The sequence below is a fragment of the Salmo salar genome, chromosome 10 (genome assembly GCF_965601325.2).
Source record: "Salmo salar chromosome 10, fSalSal1, whole genome shotgun sequence".
Lineage (NCBI taxonomy): Eukaryota > Metazoa > Chordata > Actinopteri > Salmoniformes > Salmonidae > Salmo > Salmo salar.
In genome coordinates this window covers 121,593,804-121,615,180 of record NC_138300.1, presented here as the reverse complement: position 1 = coordinate 121,615,180, position 21,377 = coordinate 121,593,804, and the positions used below count along the sequence as shown (strand labels likewise).

General features: G+C 42.5%; 1 protein-coding gene across 3 annotated transcripts in view; it reads left to right on the top strand.

Annotated features, from left to right (window-relative positions):
• The first annotated feature begins 2,503 nt into the window (after positions 1–2,503).
• Positions 2,504–21,377, top strand: part of LOC106561726 (tetraspanin-18B) — a 106,142-nt gene continuing 87,268 nt past the window's right edge. For 2 of the 3 annotated variants that reach the window (XM_045688564.2, XM_045688563.2), the window contains exon 1: positions 2,528–2,837. The gene's annotated coding sequence lies outside the window, so the exon portion shown is untranslated. Of the gene's footprint in view, positions 2,838–21,377 lie in introns of all 3 variants that reach the window. The other variant, XM_045688562.2, reaches the window with a different exon arrangement.

Below are 21,377 nucleotides of genomic sequence, written 5' to 3'. Positions count from 1 at the left end.
TCTAGGCTAGACTATAGGCTATCTAGGCTAGACTATAGGCTATCTAGGCTAGACTACAAGCTATCTAGGCTAGACTAAAGGCTATCTAGGCTAGACTACAAGCTATCTAGGCTAGACTATAGGCTATCTAGGCTAGACTACAAGCTATCTAGGCTAGACTACAAGCTATCTAGGCTAGACTATAAACTATTTAGTTTAGACTATAAGCTATCTAGGCTAGACTATAAACTATTTAGTTTAGACTATAAGCTATCTAGGATAGACTACAAGCTATCTAGGCTAGATTATATGCTATCTAGGATAGACTACAAGCTATCTAGGCTAGACAAAAATATTTCTAGGCTAGATTATATGCTATCTAGGATAGACTATAAGCTATCTAGGCTAGACTATAAGCTATATTGGCTAGACTATAGGCTATCTAGGCTAGTCTATAGGTTATCTTGACTAGAGTATAAGATTTCTAGGCTAGACTATAAGAATTCTATGCTAGACTATAAGTTATCTGAACTAGACTATAAGCTATCTAGGCTAGACTATAGGCTATCTAGGCTAGACTATAGGCTATCTAGGCTAGACTTTAAGCTATCTTGGCTAGACTATAAGCTATCTAGGCTAGACTATAAGCTATCTTGTCTGGACTGGAAGATTTTTAGGCTAGACTATAAGCTATCTAGGCTAGACTATAAGCTATCTAGGCTAGACTATAAGCTATCTAGGCTAGACTATGAGCTATCTAGGCTAGACTATAAACTATCTAGGGTGGATAATAAGCTATCTTGTGTAGACTATAAGCTATATAGGCTAGACTACAGGCTATCAGCCTAGTCTATAGGCTATCTAGGCTAGACTATAAACTATCTAGGCTAGACGATTTGCAATCTAGGCTAGAATATAGTCTATCTATGCTAGAATATAAGCTATTTAGGCTAGACTATAGGCTATATAGGCAAAAATATAAGCTATCTAGGCTAGACTATAAACTATCTAGGCTAGACTATTGGCTATCTCGGCTCGACTATAAGTTATCTAAGCTATGTCTTTTTACTGTTCACTTCAAACACAGCCTAAATTAAAGAATGGCTCTGCCTGTTATTGACAGCGTGGTAAACACAGAATTTACACCTCTGTTGAACAGGGCTATGCAACTAAAGAACCATGGAGGAATCAGCCCTAATTGCACCCGATTCCCTATATAGTGTACTACTTTAGACCACGTCTCTGGACAATACGAGTGCACTACAGTACATAGGGAATAGAGTGAAATTCGGGACAAAACTTTACTCACTGCTGTGTTTCCTCTCAGGGTTAATGTGATCAGTCACTGATTGGCTGAAACAGTCCACTCACCATGGTTCCATTGCTGCTGATTGGAGGAGAACCAACAGACGCACACATAGCACATAGTGGACGTTGAGATAAATACCTCAACGGACCCTTTTTTTTGTGTGTAAGACTGGGGGAGGATGGTCTTCTAGTTAGAGGACCTCTGTCCTCTCTGAGCCCTGTGTTTAAAACAACAGACAGCTGCTATTACGCCCTACACACGCTCACGCACAGTTGTGATCACGATCATTTTCTGGTAAAGAAAAGTGGGTGTGCAAAAAACATACGTTTTCAACCTTATTTTGAAAGTGGGTCTGCAGCTGCCCTGTTTGATCCATTGCTCAGGCGCCTACAGATGTTGGATTTTAATTTGACCCGGTTTAATACAGAAGGAATAATATTCCTGCAGCAATGGGATAAGTCAATTATTATGTTGATTATAATTAATGGACATTTTTGTAGGGGTTGATACATTTTACGTTAGGGCAAATCAAATCATCTTTTTAAACCTTGAATACACTACAAGTTTTCATTTCCTGCTTTGCTTGAACATTCTCATCAACAAAAGAGTGATCAAATTAAGATACTACATCTGTATTCACAACTGCACAAACACACACACACACACACACTAACACACTCTCTCTTCCATTTGATGGTAATTTAACTCAAGACCCTGAAACTTTCCGTCTGTATTCAAATGTTCTTGTTTGGGTTGGGCTAGTAGAGGGGAAAGTAATAATACATACACACTATAAAACACGGGGTTAGGGGTATCTATCACAGATGTATGCCACAGGGAATGTCAGTGTCGCGACCTTGTGAGATAAGTCTCAAGACCCGCTTATCTTGCTCTCCCATCTGTAGTAGATTCAGTGACACGAGGGGCGCCCAAAAACCCACTTCTGTCACCCCAGCCTCGTGCTCTCTCCACCCACTAAAGAACAAACAAACAAAACACCCCTTCTTGTGTTTATGGGGGGAGGTGCGTTATCTTTGGCATTGTTTTGGATAATTAAACTGCATTTAATTAATTCAATATACGTTTTTTTTTTTTACGGTCCTTTCACCTGTGCAATGTTATTATTATTATTATTATATTGATCACCGTGTTCACAATCTAATTGAAAGGAATAAATGAGTTAGAAGAAGGCGTGTCCAACCAGGGGGCTGGACCACGGTTTGGACGGATCGGTGCGTTACGGCGTGCGGTTTGTTCAGGGAGTTCCGAGCAAAACTGTTCGCGTACGGATTTCTCTTACTCCGCTGCAAGACTGCGTGACTTAAATCGGTGCTATAGTTATCCGTGGCTAATTTAGAAGCTGAAGACTGAAGTCTAAAAGCTTGTTGGTTCTTTCCTTTGGCACACATCTCCAATTTGGCTGTTTTCTTTCAATCTTTATATTGTTTTTTTTTCTGCACTCATTTAAATCTATATTCTGACAATATTTTTGTGGAGAAAACACCGTAGAGTTCGCGCTGAGGTTCTGGACAAATACTGCAGTTTTGAGGTAAGAATAGTCAATGATACCTACCTAGCAAGTCGCGTTAGAGTCTACAGAGCACTACGCTGTTCGCCTACGATCTGTATGCAACTTCAGTCAATTCTGAATGTTTTATAAATCGATGATGGGGGAGGAAAAAAAACGCGAAGTGATGGAGAAAACAAGTTATGGGAAAATCTGTAAAGTAAACAAGGTTGTTACGGAGTTTCTGTTGAATGGTTGGCTATAACGTTGAAACATGAATATAATTATTACATTGTTATTAACTGACTGTGTTGTGTGCACTGTTGAGTACAATGTTTTGGATATTGTTTGGGTTAGTCTACAATGGACTAATGCAGCTCTCCACTATTGTTATAGTTTACTCAAGTAAGATTGATTTTATACTGTGGTATGCACACTTGATTAAACAACACAATATGTATTCAATCATTTTTAGTAAGTGAAAGACTATCTGTTCAAAGGAATGTCAGTATTGGGTAGAGGAAATCTTGGAACGATCGTTTTCATATCCCATTTCTTCTGTCGAACAGCGCACATTTTCCGAGACTGTTTATCAACTAAGATGAGTGGAAGTCATTAGGTTTGGGAGTATGAAGCCTGTTGTACTTTTAACTAGCCAATACATAGCGGCATTTTTACAAGATATATAGCTTGTTGTCAGAAGTGCAGTATATTGAACATAATGTATATGTTATTCCACACGGTTGAATAAACTAATGATAGACTATGTTCATTTGAAATGTTCATTGCATGTATGATGCTAACATTTATTTTGCAAGATACATTCACATTTAATCTCTGGCATTATAAACACCGTTGACAAACTGCATTTACCAGTTAGCTTGCCTCTCTCTATGGCGAGAGAGAAGGCAGACTGCCGACATTGGAAGAGAGTTGAAAGTCAAAATCGATGTATGTCAGTCAACTCAGTCCGTCTTCAAGCTGGCATCTTTCCCACTCGAAGTGACAGCATGGACAGCTCGCTGCCCAGGGGTCCCGTCATAACGGAGGTTTGTCTCCCACGACGTGCGGGGTCACCAGATGGGAACGTCTCGAGTTGTCTCAGTTGGATGCACCGTGGCTCCAGGGCCAAGAGTTTACTGACAGTTAAACATTAATCACATAATAGAACCGTGTGGGAGTCCCACCTTTCCACTAGATATTAGCTGGAGTACAGTATAATAGTAGAGAGGTTTCAAACCTCTATATTGATCGTTAATGATATTCATGATGCCGGCAGCGTCGTCCGTGTTAGGGTTTGGCCGGGGTAGGCCGTCATTGTAAATAAGAATTTGTTATTAACTCACTTGCCTAGTTAAATAAATGTTTATTTTTATTTGTAATTGGCAGTGAAGAAGGGTTATTTTGAAATCTGAAGATGACTGTACCTGTTAGAGGCTTGTCTTTGATGAAAACACTGCACAATGCACACATGAAATGTCAGGTATTTTTTAAATTTCCCCATTCAAATGATCCCTATAAACAATGTCTATAACCACACACCATTATATCTCTCTATTTATTATACTGCACAAGTCAGTGCGTATAAGGTTTCAAAACATGGAAGCTGCCTGGTCGTAGACTAGTTACTGGCCTGGGGCACTGAATTGTTCCGTTCCATTGTTGCTCTGTATAAAGAGCTTTGCTGCTGCCTGCACTTGCTGTATAGCTGCCATAGAAATACCACCTATTCTAGTCATTCTATTTCTACAAGTTTAGCGCTCCACACTGCAGGATAAGAACCTATCGAGACGGAAGACAAACGCTTATTCTACCTCTCACTGGCTCTGGCTGACTGGCTCTGGCTGACTGAGTGACTGGCTCTGGCTGACTGAGTGACTGGCTCTGGCTGACTGAGTGACTGAGTCCTCCCCTTTCATGATTATTGTGTTGGGCTAACATCACGTATAGACCTACATGTTGCTTATCTCCCTCCCTCTCTTTCTCTCTCTCTCTCTCTCTCTCTCTTCTTTCTCTCTCTCTCTCTTTCTCTCCCTCTCTCTCCCTGTTGCTCTCTCTCTTTCTCTGTTCCTCTCTCTCGCTTTCTCTAATATTCAAGGGCTTTATTGGCATGGGAAACATATGTTAACATTGCCAAAGCAAGTGAAAAAGATAATAAACAAAAGGTAAATAAACAATACAAATGAACAGTAAACATTACACTCACAGAAGTTCCTACAGAATAAAGACATTTCAAATGTCATATTATGTCTATAGACAGTGTTGTAGCGACGTGAAAATAGTTAAAATACAAAAGGGAAAATAAATAAACATAAATATAGGTTGTATTTACAATGGTGTTTGTTCTTCACTAGTTGACCTTTTCTTGTGGCAACAGGTCACACATCTTGCTGCAGTGATGGCACACTGTGATATTTCACCCAGTAGATATGGGAGTTTATCAAAATTGGGTTTGTTTTCGAATTCTTTGTGGGTCTGTGTAATCTGAGGGAAATATGTGTCTCTAATATGGTCATACATTTGGCAGGAGGTTAGGAATTGCAGCTCTGTTTCCACCTCATTTTGTGGGCAGTGTGCGTCTCTCTCTCTCTCTCTCTCTCTCTCTCTCTCCTTCTCTCTCTCTCTCTCTCTCTCTCTCTCTCTCTCTCTCTCTCTCTCTCTCTCTCTCTTTCTCTTTCTCTTTCTCTTTCTTTTCTTTCCAAATCAGGGCTACTAACCCTATCTCTAATATCTGGGAGCTAAATGGTTTGAAAGGGGAGAGAAATATTCACACTTACATACATTGCACATTGTTCCCTGTATGTGTTGCGACCGGGTGGGAAGTTTTTTTTAATTTGCCTTGTCAAATAAAGAAAATATAGTAGTGTGTTGATGGTAGAACAGCTGCCAACACACACACACACACACACACACACACACACACACACACACACACACACACACACACACACACACACACACACACACACACACACACACACCCACACACAGTCTTACCCTCGCTGTCTGATAGTGAGGGTGGCAGTCCAGAAGTTATGTCCACAGGAGAGAGGCTTTTTACATACTTACTGAAATGATTGAATACATATTGTGTTGTTTAATCAAGTGTGCATACCACAGTATAAAATCAATCTTACTTGAGTAAACTATAACAATAGTGGAGAGCTGCATTAGTCCATTGTAGACTAACCCAAACAATATCCAAAACCATTGCACACAACAACAGCCAGTTAAAGGGATCTTCTTCTTAGTCAAATGAACTCATGAATACCATTTGTATGTCTCTGTGTGCAGTTTGAAGGGAAGTTGCTAACTAGCACTAGCGAAATTGCTAACTAGCGTTAGCATAATGACTAGCATGCTAGCACATACCCAAAGACTTCCAGTCGTTGCACTAACGCTAGTTAGCAATTGGCTTGCGAAACGGACCTATAACTTCCTTCATACTGGATGCAGAGATGGTATCCACCAGTTCATCTGACTCCTGAAGTATCCCTTTAACAACACATGAATAACAAAGTAATAATAGACTACCGTTCAACAAAAACCCTGTTGCAAGCGATGGAACAATATTGTTTACATAACTCACAAAACAATCATTATACTTGTCTAATAACATGCACACACACACAGCCAGAAAGAGACAAGGAAAATGGCTGTGCCGATGTGTATTCTCTGTCCCCTCCCAATCTAGACCAATCCAGGTCTGGATAGAAGATATTAATGTGTGAAATGCCTATGGCAGTGTCTTCCTAGTCCCTGGCCCCGCTGTATTTAGGGGATGACAGTATGCTCTGCTGCTTAGATGTCACTCATTAAAGAGATTAAATTAATCAATCTGCTAATGGTTCCACATGGTGGGATTCAGAGCCTCTCTCTTTCCCTCTCTGCTCTCTCTTTCCCTCTCTGCTCTCTCTTTCCCTCTTTCCTCTCTCTTTCTGTCTCCGCTCTCTCTTTCCTCTCTCTTTCCCTCTCTGCTCTCTCATTCCCTCTCTGCTCTCTCTTTCCCTCTCTGCTCTCTCTTTCCCTCTCTGCTCTCTCATTCCCTCTCTGCTCTCTCTTTCCCTCTTTCCTCTCTCTTTCTGTCTCCGCTCTCTCTTTCCTCTCTCTTTCCCTCTCTGCTCTCTCATTCCCTCTCTGCTCTCTCTTTCCCTCTCTGCTCTCTCTTTCCCTCTCTGCTCTCTCATTCCCTCTCTGCTCTCTCTTTCCCTCTCTGCTCTCTCTTTCCCTCTTTCCTCTCTCTTTCTTTCTCCGCTCTCTCTTTCCCTCTCTGCTCTCTCATTCCCTCTCCACTCTCTCTTTCCTTCCGCTTTCTCTTTCCCTCTCTCTATGTGTCTCTGATATGGTCATACATTTGGCAGGAGGTTCTGCAGCTCAGTTTCCACCTCATTTTGTGGGCAGTGTACACATAGTCTGTCTTCTCTTGAGTGCCAGGTCTGCCTACGACGGCCTTTCTCAATAGCAAGGCTATGCTCAATGAGTCTGTACATAGCTTTCCTTAATTTTGTGTCGGTCACAGTGGTCAGGTATTCGGCTACTTTGTACTCTCTGTTTAGGGTCAAATAGCATTCTGGTTTGCTCTGTTTTTTGTTGTTAATTCTTTCCAATGTGTCAAGTAATTATCTTTTTGTTTTCTCATGATTTATTTGGGTCTGATTGTGTTGCTGTCCTGGGGCTCTGTGGGGTCTGTTTGTGTTAGTGAACAGAGCCCCAGGACCAGCTTGCTTAGGGGACTCTTCTCCAGGTTCATCTCTCTGTAGGTGATTTGTTATGGAAGGTTTGGGAATCGCTTCCTTTTAGGTGGTTGTAGAATTTTACAGTTCTTTTCTGGATTTTGATAATTAGCGGGTATCGACCTAATTCTGCTCTGCATGCATTATTTGGTGTTCTACGTTGTACACTGAGGATATTTTAGCAGCATTCTGCATGCAAAATCTCAATTTGGTGTTTGTCCCATTTTGTGAATTCTTGTTTGGTGAGCGGACCCCAGACCTCACAGCCATAAAGGGCAATAACTGATTCAAGTATTTTTAGCCAGATCCTAATTTGTATGTCGATTTTTATGTTCCTTTTGATGTCATTGAAGGGCATTCTTGCCTTGTCTCTCAGATCATTCACAGCTTTGTGGAAGTAACCTGTGGCGCTGATGTTTAGGCCGAGGTATGTATAGTTTTTTGTGTGCTCTAGGGCAACGGTGTCTAGATGGAATTTGTATTTGATGTCCTGGTGACTGGACCTTTTTTGGAACACCATTATTTTTGATCTTACTGAGATTTACTGTCAGGGCCCAGGGTCTGGCAGAATCTGGGCAGAAGATCTAGATGCTGCTGTAGGCCCTCCTTGGTTGGGGACAGAAGCACCAGATCATCAGCAAACAGTAGACATTTGATTTCAGATTCTAGTAGGGTGAGGCCCGGTGCTGCAGACTGTTCTAGTGCCCTAGTCAATTCGTTTACATATATGTTGAAGAGGGTGGGGCTTAAGCTACATCCCTGTCTCACCCCACGGCCCTGCGGAAAGAAATGTGTGTTTTTTGCCACTTTAACTTCACACTTATTGTTTGCGTACATGGATTTTATAATGTCGTATGTTTTCCCCCCCAACACCACTTTCCATCAATTTGTATAGCAGACCCTCATGCTAAATTGAGTCAAAAGCTTTTTTGAAATCAGCAGACATGAGAAAACTGCCTTTGTTTTGTTTGTTTGTCAATTAGGGTGTGCAGGGTGAATACGTGGTCTGTCGTATGGTAATTTGGTAAAGAGAAAATTTGACATTTGCTCAGTACATTGTTTTCACTGAGGAAATGTATGATTCTGCAGTTAATGATAATGCAGAGGATTTTCCCAAGGTTGCTGTTGACGCATATACCACGGTAGTTATTGGGGTCAAATTTGTCTCCACTTTTGTGGATTGGGGTGATCAGTCCTTGGTTCCAAATATTGGGGAAGATGCCAGAGCTAAGGATGATGTTAAAGAGTTTAAGTATAGCCAATTGGAATTCGTGGTCTGTATATTTAGGATACCATCAACCCCACAGGCCTTTTTGGTTTGGAGGGTTTGTATTTTGTCCTGTACTTCATTCAATGTAATTGAAGAATCCAGTGGGTTCTTGTTGTCTTTAATAGTTGATTCTAATGTTTGTATTTGATCATGTTTTTGCTGTTTGTTCTTTGTTATAGAGCCAGAAAGATTGGAGAAGTGGTTTACCCATACATCTCCATTTTGGATAGATAATTCTTTGTGTTGTTGTTTGTTTAGTGTTTTCCAATTTTCCCAGAAGTGGTTAGATTCTATGGATTCTTCAATTACATTGAGCTGATTTCTGACGTGCTGTTCCTTCTTTTTCCGTAGTGTATTTCTGTATAGTTTTAGTGATTCACCATAGATGATGTTAAAGAGTTTAAGTATAGCCAATTGGAATTTGTGGTCTGTATATTTTATCATTTCATTTAGGATACCATCAACACCACAGGCCTTTTTGGGTTGGAGGGTTTGTATTTCTCTCTGTAAATGAGGTGGCTGACTGCTTGGCTGGGTGTCTGATATCTGCATGGCTCTAATTAAACCAGGTGAATTATACTAATGCACTTATCCACTACCTTTCTCCTTTCTTTCTTCCTCTCTTTCTTTCTTTCTTTCTTTCTTTCTTTCTTTCTTTCTTTCTTTCTTTCTTTCTTTCTTTCTTTCTTTCTTTCTTTCTTTCTTTCTTTCTTTCTTTCTTTCTTTCTTTCTTTCTTTCTTTCTTTCTTTCTTTCTCTCTCTCTTTCTCTTTATCTGTCTGTCTCTCTCTCTCTTCCCCATTCCCTTATCTAGCTAGGTATGTATCTGTATCAACTGGTTTAGGCAGCCAGGCATTTAGTAAAGCAGGAAGACAGACAGACAGGCAGGAAGACAGACAGGCAGGAAGACAGACAGACAGACAGACAGACAGACAGACAGACAGACAGACAGACAGACAGACAGACAGACAGACAGACAGACAGACAGACAGACAGACAGACAGAGCAGTAAGATCAGGCAGACAGACAGACAGACAGACAGACAGACAGACAGACAGACAGACAGACAGACAGACAGACAGACAGACAGACAGACAGACAGACAGACAGACAGACAGACAGACAGACAGACAGACAGGGGAAAACCAGGCCTGGAAGGTCATCTCTGCTTGCTCTGTTTTCTCGTATCCTATCAGCCCCACTCTACTCCTCCCTCCGGCACCATTCACCAGGCTGCGGTCTACACACACACACGCACACACACACACACGCACACACACACACGCGTGCACACGCACACACTGGTCCGCTGAGAGCCAGGAACTAAATGGAGTATCTATCTATTGGCTCAATATGAAAATTGCTTTTTTCTATCGCTGGAGGACTCTTCATTTAATGTGTGTGATGTAATGGTTTCAGTATCTGAGTAGCCCTGTAATGGGTTCAGTACCTGAGTAGCCCTGTAATGGGTTCAGTATCTGAGTAGCCCTGTAATGGGTTCAGTACCTGAGTAGCCCTGTAATGGGTTCAGTATCTGAGTAGCCCTGTAATGGGTTCAGTACCTGAGTAGCCCTGTAATGGGTTCAGTATCTGAGTAGCCCTGTAATGGGTTCAGTATCTGAGTAGCCCTGTAATGGGTTCAGTATCTGAGTAGCCCTGTAATGGGTTCAGTATCTGAGTAGCCCTGTAATGGGTTCAGTACCTGAGTAGCCCTGTAATGGGTTCAGTATCTGAGTAGCCCTGTAATGGGTTCAGTATCTGAGTAACCCTGTAATGGGTTCAGTATCTGAGTAGCCCTGTAATGGGTTCAGTACCTGAGTATCCCTGTAATGGGTTCAGTACCTGAGTAGCCCTGTAATGGGTTCAGTACCTGAGTAGCCCTGTAGTGGGTTCAGTATCTGAGTAGCCCTGTAATGGGTTCAGTATCTGAGTAGCCCTGTAATGGGTTCAGTACCTGAGTAGCCCTGTAATGGGGTCAGTATCTGAGTAGCCCTGTAATGGGTTCAGTACCTGAGTAGCCCTGTAATGGGGTCAGTATCTGACTAGCCCTGTAGTGGGTTCAGTATCTTTGTTATCTAGATACACTGTGAAAATGACACTTTTTAGTGTGGCAGACAAAATAATTTACACGGTCGAGGTAAGAGGAGAGGGGTGTGCTTTTTTTCCTGGGGTTTTTGGAAAAAGGGCTCTGGCATATGTTCCTCTGGTTTACACCAGCATGCGTTGCAATTCCACCTGCTTTTTGAATAGGCTTGATCTTCAAAATTGTTCTCGCTGTATGTGGGATTGTGTCGTCTTGCTGAAGGTCACGTTATGTTATGATAGAATGCTTTCGTAGCTGCCCAGTTCTAAGAATAACTCTCAGCCTATTGTAATTACTTGTTAGATTTTACTGCACTGTTGGAGCTAGAAACACAAGAATTTTGCTACACGCGCAATAACATCTGCTAAACACGTGTATGTGACCAATAACATTTGATTTGATTTGATCAGTAGTCAAGGGTTTAAACACAATATGTATTGCCTTTTAAATGTCAGGTGCATTTTTTTTGGTAACTACTCTTATGCCTACATATGCATACATCAAAACACATGTTCACACACCTCTAATCCCACACACTATATTTAACACACACACACTTATCTTCAGCATCACACCCATCCAAACCCATCCCTCACCCCAGATAGAGCCAGACAGACTCATGCTCTTCACCCAGCTCTAGAGGCTGACACGGAATCCCAAGGGATTCTGGCAGCAATGGGAGTCAAGTTCTGGAGTCAAGTTTGAGACAGGATGGGACAGGATCACCAGTCTACCGGAATGGGCAGTACAGGACAAATTATAAACAGAGTTTCTGGGGTGGAAATATGACATTTGTGAAACATTTAAGAAAATACCGAATGTGTAGGCTAGGCATAATATAATATAGTTTACTTAATATAATATAGTCCACTTAATATAATATAATTTATTTAATATAATATAGTTTACTTAATATAATATATATTAATATATATATACTTAATATAATATAGTTTACTTAATACAATATATATTAATATATATATACTTAATATAATTTACATTTTAGTCATTTAGCAGACGCTCTTATCCAGAGCGACTTACAGTAGTGAATGCATACATTTCAATTCATACATTTCCCCCCCCATTCTGGCCCCCCATGGGAATCGAACCCACAATCCTGGCGTTGCAAACACCATGCTCTACCAAGTGAGCCACAGGGTGTTTGCAATTTTCTTAATATAATATAGTTTACTTAATACAATATATATTAATATATATATATACTTAATATAATATAGTTTACTTAATATAATATAGTTTACTTAATATAATATAGTTTACTTAATAAAAATCGATGAAAAAATGTATTGTAATTCCCCCCCTCCTGTTGGCTCCAGTTGTTGCCAGTCACCAGGCTACCTCAGAGTCAGATGCCGACCTACGTCACCAGGCTACCTCAGAGTCAGATGCCAAGCTACGTCACCAGGCTACCTCAGAGTCAGATGCCAAGCTACGTCACCAGGCTACCTCAGAGTCAGATGCCGACCTACGTCACCAGGCTACCTCAGAGTCAGATGCCGACCTACGTCACCAGGCTACCTCAGAGTCAGATGCCAAGCTACGTCACCAGGCTACCTCAGAGTCAGATGCCGACCTACGTCACCAGGCTACCTCAGAGTCAGATGCCAAGCTACGTCACCAGGCTACCTCAGAGTCAGATGCCAAGCTACGTCACCAGGCTACCTCAGAGTCAGATGCCAATCTACGTCACCAGGCTACCTCAGAGTCAGATGCCGACCTACGTCACCAGGCTACCTCAGAGTCAGATGCCAAGCTACGTCACCAGGCTACCTCAGAGTCAGATGCCAAGCTACGTCACCAGGCTACCTCAGAGTCAGATGCCGACCTACGTCACCAGGCTACCTCAGAGTCAGATGCCGAGCTACGTCACCAGGCTAAGTGATGAAGCCTTCAAAGAATTTGCAACGTCTTGTTCCAGCCAAGGACCAGTCACTAACATTAACATTAGAGCTAAGGAAAGAGAGATGTTTTTGCTATATTTGATGGAGTTGTCTTTGACAAGAAAGGAACCGAATGTGGCTTGCAAAAAAAAAAAAGGCTGCTTTTTAATGAAATACTATAGGCTACCAACCCAATTGTTCACGTATATAACTAAATCCCAGCCATCGGAGGTGAAGAATGGAATAAAAATAGATTGACTTATGCAGTACTGCCGCTCAGGGTTGTTTGTTGTTGTTGTAAATGTTAATGTGTTGTTCGCATGTGTTCAGCAGTAGGCTATAGATTTATACTGTGTTCAGCAGTAGGCTATAGATTTATACTGCAGTAGGCTATAGATTTATACTGTGTTCAGCAGTAGGCTATAGATTTATACTGTGTTCAGCAGTAGGCTATAGATTTATACTGTGTTCAGCAGTAGGCTATAGATTTATACTGCAGTAGGCTATAGATTTATACTGCAGTAGGCTATAGATTTATACTGCAGTAGGCTATAGATTTATACTGTGTTCAGCAGTAGGCTATAGATTTATACTGCAGTAGGCTATAGATTTATACTGCAGTAGGCTATAGATTTATACTGCAGTAGGCTATAGATTTATACTGTGTTCAGCAGTAGGCTATAGATTTATACTGCAGTAGGCTATAGATTTATACTGCAGTAGGCTATAGATTTATACAGCAGTAGGCTATAGATTTATACTGCAGTAGGCTATAGATTTATACTGCAGTAGGCTATAGATTTATACTGTGCTGAGTAGACCATCCTGCTGGGGTCTATTTTTTACCTTTATTTAACTAGGCAGTTCAGTCCTCATCCATCCATCTACATTTAGGTCATATAGAATACACTCTCATCCAGAGAGATGTAGGCCTACAGTCAGAGAATTTAACTAAAATAGGTAAGACAACCACATATCACAGTCGCATATTCCATTACTGAAATTCTTTTCAATACTCCCCAAAAAAACACAAAATCCTACATATTTCTGTGCGCAGAAAATGAACATGGGACGGGACAGGAATGTTCCGGAGTTATTGAACTGTTGCGGGATCAGGACAGTACAGGAAAAACATGGACAGGACAAGACGAGACAGGAATGAATTTCCACTCCCGTGTCAACCTTTAAACCCTGCTCTCTTTAAGCCTCTCTCTGGGCATTGACTGACTCTGACTAAGCCCTGGGCGCAGGGATTGACTAGACTGAAGCCTTAAACTAATTTCACACATATCTATTTTTTACCTTTATTTAACTAGGCAGTTCAGTTAAGAATAAATTCTTATTTTCAATGACAGCCTAGGAACAGTGGGTTAACTGCCTTGTTCAGGGGGCAGAACGACAGATTTTTCACTTTGTCCGCTCAGGGACTTGATCTTGCAACCTTTCGGTTACTAGTCCAAAGCTCTAACCACTAGGATACCTGCCACCCCGTATAGCAACAGATGAAATACAATGAAGTAAAGTATGGTCATGTAGGAAGGGGGAGAATGGGTGAGTTGATCAATGTGGGGTTTCAAACGATGCATAATTACGTAAATCACCAATTGTGAATGAAGAACAGGGCAGGCCATTATATTGGTATTGATCCATTATAATAATAATCTGAAAATGGTATGTATCCTATATCAGTCCACAGAATCCAAGCAGTCTTTATCAGTCTACTCTGACCTACTTGGAATAGGCAGCACGGTGAGGGGTGTGTAATTGTACGCGATAAACGGCTTTCCCATATCTGGGAAAAGATTCACATCGGGCAGCAGGTGAGCGAGTGTCGGAGAATGTGATGACGAGGCTTGTGGAATGTTACATTGACAAGGAGCAAAATGTCACCATGGGCAATTTTCTTCTCTTCACTGTCACTTCACAAGTTGCTCGCAAAGAAAAACACGCTTGGCTGGTACCATGAAGAAGAGATGGGAGATGCCTCCCTCCCTCCGCGCAGAATAATAAAGCACATGCACAGCCGTTGTAGTCCCACAACAGTGATGAAGAATAACAAGAGGAAAATACTATTGTGTTATTTGAAATAAATACATTAATAAATCGTATTCTAATGCTATCAAAGGCCTTCATAAACACAACCCAATATTTTTTGTTTTGTCGATTACATATGAAATGTTTTAATTACACTGTTAGAATGTTAGCTCATTAGCTAGAAGGGAGGTCCCTCATTAGCTAGAAGGGAGGTCCCTCATTAGATAGAAGGGAGGTCCCTCATTAGCTAGAAGGGAGGTCCCTCATTAGCAAGAAGGGAGGTCCCTCATTAGCAAGAAGGGAGGTCCCTCATTAGCTAGAAGGGAGGTCCCTCATTAGCTAGAAGGGAGGTCCCTCATTAGCTAGAAGGGAGGTCCCTCATTAGCAAGAAGGGAGGTCCCTCATTAGCTAGAAGGGAGGTCCCTCATTAGCTAGAAGGGAGGTCCCTCATTAGCTAGAAGGGAGGTCCCTCATTAGCAAGAAGGGAGTTCCCTCATTAGCTAGAAGGGAGGTCCCTCATTAGCTAGAAGGGAGGTCCCTCATTAGCTAGAAGGGAGGTCCCTCATTAGCTAGAAGGGAGGTCCCTTATTAGCTAGAAGGAAGGTCCCTCGAGGTCCAGCAGTTCTAGTGTTAAGGAAAATAGGGAGAGTTAGATAAAGACCAAGAATCGTTGGACCGAGCGGCCAAGGCGAGCAGCGAGGCGGAGGACAAACAACTGGTCTGTTTCCTCTAGATAAAGAGGAAGTGTCCCCTGGACTTGATTGGACGGACTTCCTGTGGTTGTGTGTGTGTGTGTGTGTGTATCCTCTCACTCTCTGTGAACCCAGGGGCTTACAGCTGCACTCTGAGCTCACTCACAGCTGCCTGACAAGTCAAACTATGTATAAATGTGTGTGTGTGTGTGTGTGTGTGTGTGTGTATGGTATATTGTAATGTTTAGTATCAGTTCCCAACGAACCACAGATACTGTAGAGTTGAGTTAATAGACACTTCAGTGTTGAAAACAAGGGGAATCCCAACACATGAGTTACCAGGGGAAGCGGGATGCGGGGAATTATTAAACCGTGTGATATCTGATTGTTTTCCACCCGTTCTCTCCAACACTGTAGTCTTTCACTGAACCGCTTGTCATGCCAAAACTTAACCATTTAAAAAAGTTGAAGATAAACTGCTACAGTTCAAGTCCCCCCCCCCCTTCCTTAATTGTAATTTAAATAACTGGTCTGTGTCTGTGTATTGACTCTGTATGGAAAATAGTCTATACCTCGTTTTCTTGTTGTTGTCATAATTGGGAGATTGTCTAGCCGTTTTAAAATGTAGATCATGGAATGTGTATGGAGCTTCAGTGGAATACAGATGACTCAGTGACAGGGAAGAATGGCCGTGTTGTCTCCCGGGGCTTTTAGGGAACTGTTAGAATCATAAAACTATGAAGGAATTCTCCTGATCTTTAGATTCTAGAGAGGATACCTTAACAGAACTGAAGTTGACTGTACTATTAAAAAATACCAATGAGTCTGCAGATATTTTGAAGAACATGCAATGGTCGTGATATTTGGTTGTTTTACCTCTCCCCTCCCCTCATCTCCCCTCCCCTCCTCTCCTCCCCTCCGTTCTCCTCCACTCTTCCCCTCATCTTCCTCTCCTCTCCCCTCCTCCTCCTCTCCTCTGTTTTCACGGCCTCTCCCTGTTATGTGACTGACTCACTGGGCCTTAATGTCTCCTTTCCCCTTCCCCTGACACACACACACACACACACACACACACAACACACACACACACACACACACACACACACACACACACACACTCCCTTCCCCTGACTCAGGCATTCTTCTAATGAAATGGGACTCTTCTCTTCCAGCTCCTAGTCTTTCCTGTTCCCTCCAGCCACAATTGTGTCGCAACCAAGTCTCTCCCTCTCTTTCTCTTTCTCTGTCACTGCCCCCTCTCTCGTTCTCTCTCGTTCTATCTCTGGGCTCTGGCAGAGTGCCTTTTAATTCTCTTCCTGTTGCTCTTTCAATCTGGACTGGAGTGCAAGAAGAGGGTTCCTGCTGCAGACAGACCTACTGTACCTCAGTCATTGTGGGCTGTGTGTTAGTCGCTGACTATATAATGAGTTTACAGGGCACTGTAATGTGACATAGTCGTTATGTGGTGACTGAGGTGTGGTTTCTTGTAGCTCAGTTGGTAGAGCATGGTGCTAGTGACGCCAGGGTTGTGGGTTTGATTCCCATGTGGGACCAGTATGAAAATCAATGCTGGATAAGAGAGTCTGCTAAATTACTCATTACTGTAAATTGCTCTGGATTAGAGTGTCTGCTAAATTCTACAATTTCATATGACATTGTGGTGCAGTGGTCTAAGGCACTGCATCTCAGTGCAAGAGGTGTCACTACAGTCCCTGGTTTGAATCCAGGCTGTATCACATCTGGCCTTGATTGGGAGTTCCATAGGGTGGTGCACAATTGGCCCAGTGTTGCTGGGGTAGGCTGTCATTGTAAATAAGAATTTGTTCTTAACTGACTTGCCTAGTTAAAAATATATAAAATAATCATAGTTTACAGTAGTATTACATTGTAAATGCCAGTATCATTGGCCATGAGGATGACCTATATCCAGACTACTGTTTCTATGTAGCTACCTATTTTAAATCGCACACTAAGGCTTTAATTTTAAATACTCAGCATGAAAACAGCAACATGCTATAGATTGCTGGTTTCACCAGGAGTAAACCACACAGAGTTGTATCCCAGGGATGGATGGTTGTTAGTGATGACCCTACCAATTAGCTTAGTAGTCATCCGAACAAATGAAATAATCAGGGGTTTGAGGTAGCCATCGTTATCTCATTCATTAAAGCATTGGGTTCATGAATGAAAGGAAAAATACACTGAGAGGGTGTAGTTAAAACAGATAGACCTGGAACAGAGGGTGTAGTTAAGACAGATAGACCTGGAACAGAGGGTGTAGTTAAGACAGATAGACCTGGAACAGAGGGTGTAGTTTAAACAGATAGACCTGGAACAGAGGGTGTAGTTAAGACAGATAGACCTGGAACAGAGGGTGTAGTTAAGACAGATAGACCTGGAACAGGGTGTAGTTAAGACAGATAGACCTGGCACAGAGGGTGTAGTTAAAACAGATAAACCTGGAACAGAGGGTGTAGTTAAGACAGATAGACCTGGAACAGAGGGTGTAGTTAAGACAGATAGACCTGGAACAGAGGGTGTAGTTAAAACAGATAGACCTGGAACAGAGGGTGTAGTTAAGACAGATAGACCTGGAACAGAGGGTGTAGTTAAGACAGATAGACCTGGCACAGGGTGTAGTTAAAACAGATAAACCTGGAACAGAGGGTGTAGTTAAAACAGATAGACCTGGAACAGAGGGTGTAGTTAAAACAGATAGACCTGGAACAGAGGGTGTAGTTAAAACAGATAGACCTGGAACAGAGGGTGTAGTTAAAACAGATAGACCTGGAACAGAGGGTGTAGTTAAAACAGATAGACCTGGAACAGAGGGTGTAGTTAAAACAGATAGACCTGGAACAGAGGGTGTAGTTAAAACAGATAGACCTGGAACAGAGGGTGTAGTTTAAACAGATAGACCTGGAACAGAGGGTGTAGTTAAGACAGATAGACCTGGAACAGAGGGTGTAGTTAAGACAGATAGACCTGGAACAGGGTGTAGTTAAGACAGATAGACCTGGCACAGAGGGTGTAGTTAAAACAGATAAACCTGGAACAGAGGGTGTAGTTAAGACAGATAGACCTGGAACAGAGGGTGTAGTTAAGACAGATAGACCTGGAACAGAGGGTGTAGTTAAAACAGATAGACCTGGAACAGAGGGTGTAGTTAAGACAGATAGACCTGGAACAGAGGGTGTAGTTAAGACAGATAGACCTGGCACAGGGTGTAGTTAAAACAGATAAACCTGGAACAGAGGGTGTAGTTAAAACAGATAGACCTGGAACAGAGGGTGTAGTTAAAACAGATAGACCTGGAACAGAGGGTGTAGTTAAAACAGATAGACCTGGAACAGAGGGTGTAGTTAAAACAGATAGACCTGGAACAGAGGGTGTAGTTAAAACAGATAGACCTGGAACAGAGGGTGTAGTTAAAACAGATAGACCTGGAACAGAGGGTGTAGTTAAAACAGATAGACCTGGCACAGAGGGTGTAGTTAAAACAGATAGACCTGGAACAGAGGGTGTAGTTAAAACAGATAGACCTGGAACAGAGGGTGTAGTTAAAACAGATAAACCTGGAACAGAGGGTGTAGTTAAAACAGATAGACCTGGATAGACCTGGCACAGAGGGTGTAGTTAAAACAGATAGACCTGGAACAGAGGGTGTAGTTAAAACAGATAAACCTGGAACAGAGGGTGTAGTTAAGACAGATAGACCTGGAACAGAGGGTGTAGTTTAAACAGATAGACCTGGAACAGAGGGTGTAGTTAAGACAGATAGACCTGGAACAGAGGGTGTAGTTAAAACAGATAGACCTGGATAGACCTGGCACAGAGGGTGTAGTTAAAACAGATAAACCTGGAACAGAGGGTGTAGTTAAGACAGATAGACCTGGAACAGATGGTGTAGTTAAAACAGATAGACCTGGCACAGAGGGTGTAGTTAAGACAGATAGACCTGGAACAGAGGGTGTAGTTTAAACAGATAGACCTGGAACAGAGGGTGTAGTTAAGACAGATAGACCTGGAACAGAGGGTGTAGTTAAAACAGATAGACCTGGATAGACCTGGCACAGAGGGTGTAGTTAAAACAGATAAACCTGGAACAGAGGGTGTAGTTAAGACAGATAGACCTGGAACAGAGGGTGTAGTTAAGACAGATAGACCTGGAACAGAGGGTGTAGTTTAAACAGATAGACCTGGAACAGAGGGTGTAGTTAAGACAGATAGACCTGGAACAGAGTGGAGAGTTTTGATCTGTCCCAAATGGCACCCTATTCCTTATAAATGCACTACTTTTGACCAGGGCCCTATACTGTAGGTAACTTGTTGGATGGATGACATTATTCCCTATTTTCTGTTTCTGCCTTTTCCAGTAGTGGCAGTCAGTGGATTATAGAGGGTCTGGCAGTCAGTGGATTATAGAGGACCTGTCAGTCAGTGGATTATAGAGGGGCTGTCAGTCAGTGGATTATAGAGGGATTATAGAGGGGCTGTCAGTCAGTGGATTATAGAGGGTCTGTCAGTCAGTGGATTATAGAGGGGCTGTCAGTCAGTGGATTATAGAGGGGCTGTCAGTCAGTGGATTATAGAGGGGCTGTCAGTCAGTGGATTATAGAGGGTCTGTCAGTCAGTGGATTATAGAGGGGCTGTCAGTCAGTGGATTATAGAGGGTCTGGCAGTCAGTGGATTATAGAGAGTCTGGCAGTCAGTGGATTATGGAGGGGCTGTCAGTCAATGGATTATAGAGAGGCTGTCAGTCAGTGGATTATAGAGGGTCTGGCAGTCAGTGGATTATAGAGGAGCTGTCAGTCAGTGGATTATAGAGGGGCTGTCAGTCAGTGGATTATAGAGGGGCTGTCAGTCAGTGGATTATAGAGGGGCTGGCAGTCAGTGGATTATAAAGGGGCTGTCAATCAGTGGATTATAGAGGGTCTGTCAGTCAGTGGATTATAGAGGGGCTGTCAGTCAGTGGATTATAGAGGGGCTGGCAGTCAGTGGATTATAAAGGGGCTGTCAATCAGTGGATTATAGAGGGGCTGTCAATCAGTGGATTATAAAGGGGCTGGCAGTCTGTGGATTATAAAGGGGCTGTCAATCAGTGGATTATAGAGGGGCTGGCAGTCAGTGGATTATAGAGGGGCTGTCAGTCAGTGGATTATAGAGGGGCTGGCAGTCAGTGGATTATAGAGGGGCTGTCAGTCAGTGGATTATAGAGGGGCTGGCAGTCAGTGGATTATAGAGGGACTGTCAGTCAGTGGATTATAGAGGGGCTGGCAGTCAGCGGATTATAGAGGGGCTGGCAGTTAGTGGATTATAGAGGGGCTGTCAGTCAGTGGATTATAGAGGGGCTGGCAGTCAGTGGATTATAGAGGGTATGTCAGTCAGTGGATTATAGAGGGGCTGTCAGTCAGTGGATTATAGAGGGTCTGGCAGTCAGTGGATTATGGAGGGGCTGTCAGTTAATGGATTATAGAGAGGCTGTCAGTCAGTGGATTATAGAGGGGCTGTCAGTCAGTGGATTATAGAGGGGCTGTCAGTCAGTGGATTATAAAGGGGCTATCAGTCAGTGGATTATAGACGGCCTGGCAGTCAGTGGATTATAGAGGGGCTGTCAGTCAGTGGATTATAGAGGGGCTGTCAGTCAGTGGATTATAGAGGGGCTGGCAGTCAGCGGATTATAGAGGGGCTGGCAGTTAGTGGATTATAGAGGGGCTGTCAGTCAGTGGATTATAGAGGGGCTGGCAGTCAGTGGATTATAGAGGGGCTGTCAGTCAGTGGATTATAGAGGGTCTGGCAGTCAGTGGATTATAGAGGGGCTGTCAGTCAGTGGATTATAGAGGAGCTGGCAGTCAGTGGATTATAGA